The sequence below is a fragment of the Arachis ipaensis genome, chromosome B6, assembly GCF_059453495.1.
Source record: "Arachis ipaensis isolate K30076 ecotype BB chromosome B6, ASM5945349v1, whole genome shotgun sequence".
NCBI lineage: Eukaryota > Viridiplantae > Streptophyta > Magnoliopsida > Fabales > Fabaceae > Arachis > Arachis ipaensis.
The window spans coordinates 25,168,933-25,171,515 of NC_142441.1; the positions used below are offsets into that span (position 1 = coordinate 25,168,933).

Consider the following 2,583-nt stretch of genomic DNA (forward strand, 5'->3'; position numbering starts at 1 on the left):
TTATTTGTCATTAGTATTTTTTAGGATTTATTTTATCAAATTTTCAAGTACTATTTTAGTAGTTTATTCAAATTGTTTTTGTTCCCTTTTTTTTTTAATTTATTTTTCAAATATTTTATCCATCACATTATCTTTCTTCCATCCAGTTATCTTTGTCATGGCTGAATTCCGTTCACAACACCAGCCAAATTCATTCGTGCCAAATATTGGGGGGATCAGTGGGTTCGGGTTCTGTACAGTCGCCCTATGCTACCTTCAATTTGAGTGAATTTGTCCATGACTGTCTTCTCACCATGTGTTTTGATCTCAAATTGAAAATTCTTTTCTTCTTTACCTAATTACGAAGTAAGAAAACAAATAAATAAATGATCTATAGAGAATATGGAAAGTCTGAGATTGTAGGTATCTTTTTGTTAATTCTTCATCAATGCAACATTCATGGATGGCCAAAAGGGAATAGAAAAAAAAAATACCCTGCAGTTCTTGTAATCGATTGACCATACCATCAATATTAACTACCAAAATTGGCATTGAAGCTGTTTCAATTAATCGAACTATCTCACTCGTCACTGCTTGTAGTTCTTGCATCCCTTCAATCTTCAAACCATTTAGTCTTGTATCAATAGCTTGTGTTCTTATATCCATAATCTCATTTATTCATAGTCCTTCCATGGTAAGCTCCTTCGCTTCACAACTTCAAGAAAGCCTTGAATGATGATCTTGGACTCATCTTTGTAGGATCATCCCTTCCACCAGGTTCATGCTTTACACCACCCCATCTGATTTCTGCAGCAGTGTGTGATTAAACCAGAAAACTACGTCCATGGAAGAAATTTTCACAGCTACCATTCCACAAACAACGTCACCAAGAGCAGCAACTCTTGGGAAGCCTGCATTAGACAATCTATCTGTACTCAAACCCGTGGAGTCCTTATGGCACTTAGAGGGCCATAAAGCTAACTCTCTTATGCGAGATTCACTTGGAGCCACACCTAATCTCCATACCTTGTCTCTATACAAGAGTGTTGCTCCATCACATCTCACAAGATCCATTATATTAGTGCTCTGTGATACAATACCAAAGGGTGCATCTCGCATTAGCATATTGCACAAGAGTGTCTGCGTGCGCAGGATGTTCTTCTCAACAATCTGATATTCTAACTCTAATTCCTTATTCACATGGATGGCAAATACTTGAGCCAAAAATTCACAATACCCTAGAGGAAAGGGAACAAACCTTGGATTAGTGTTATGGCAAACTACTAAACCCCAATGTCTCTTTCTCTTTTGTGGCTGAGCAACATCAGAGCCATCCCCATCTTCATGATCATTGACCACAACTGCCATAACTAGGGAAGCAATTGAATTCATATATTGCAAGTGGCAAGTGGAAACTATGAGGAGCTCTTAAAGTTGAACCGCACAAAGTTAAATCAATGGAAACTCATCTTCACATGCTTTGCATGACAATCAACTATCATATGGACCTTGGAGAATATCAGTGGCTGGATAGTGCAAATCCAGATATGGCTCAAGGCCTGGCTTTGCAACCCCAGCAATTACTTCCCCATGATCATCCTCATGAAATTTAAAGCCATCACCCTGTCATAACCCGTGAGCTCAAAAACTTCTTGAACCATGGTGTCACAAAGCATTTCCATGCTGTCACTGGGCAAAGACTGCAATCTAGTTATTGCTTTCGCTGCAAGCTTGTAAGATTGGGCGCTCTGGCCGAGTCATGGGAACTTCATGAGGCTTAACAGGCTCAAAATCAATGATCAAACTACCGGTAACACGATGGACAATTTCATAGAAGGGATTCTCAGAAGTCATGCAATGAACTAGAATGGGGTTAAGGAGTGAAACCTCCGGAACTGCAAGGGCCTTTTGCAAAGCAGCAACACTTAAGGCCGTGAAAATAGTCCGAATGTCGGTGCCAATGGCAAGAGCAGGGTGATCACCAATACTTGGGACAGCATGGCTAACCATGGTAAGCATTTCAGATGCATTCTGACTGTATGCAATGACCCTAAATGTCTTCTCATCCAAAGCTAGCAAGCACCCAAAGGGCTGGACGAACTTCCCCTTCTGCATATGATGAAGATAAGCTGTTGTAACCCTGTCACACCTTGGCTGGTTTTCTCCACTGGCTGTACCGGAAGACAACCGCACCGAATTCGAGTTGTCAAAGGAACTACCGGACTCCTCAGAGTTTGGATGGAGCTTTGATTGGCTTGGCCTCGACGACGACATTTTGATGCTGGAACCAATACATATAGAGCCTTATTCGAATATGACAAAATTCTTGAAAGTCAAATTATTCAAAGTAATGATAAATTATGAGCTCAATCACATCATGACTAACGAAGAAAACACTGTTCGATTCATATCCCAAGTAACTAAATAGCATATCGATATTCTAAGCACAAAGACGCACACAAGCTACAGAGACACGCTTCAGCAGGGCATAGCTTATCAGCACAGTCAGAAACAATTATAGACAAGAATTTCATGTTTTAAGCATAGAGCAGAGAAAGAGAAAGATGAAATCACCGACCTGGGAAGTAAGAATTATGAATATGT

At 40.1% G+C, this 2,583-nt stretch overlaps 1 pseudogene; it reads right to left on the reverse strand.

The window, feature by feature from the left end:
- Positions 1-215: 215 nt before the first annotated feature.
- Positions 216-2,253, reverse strand: LOC107647832 (phytochrome A-2 pseudogene; annotated as a pseudogene).
- Between the last annotated feature and the right edge of the window lie 330 nt (positions 2,254-2,583).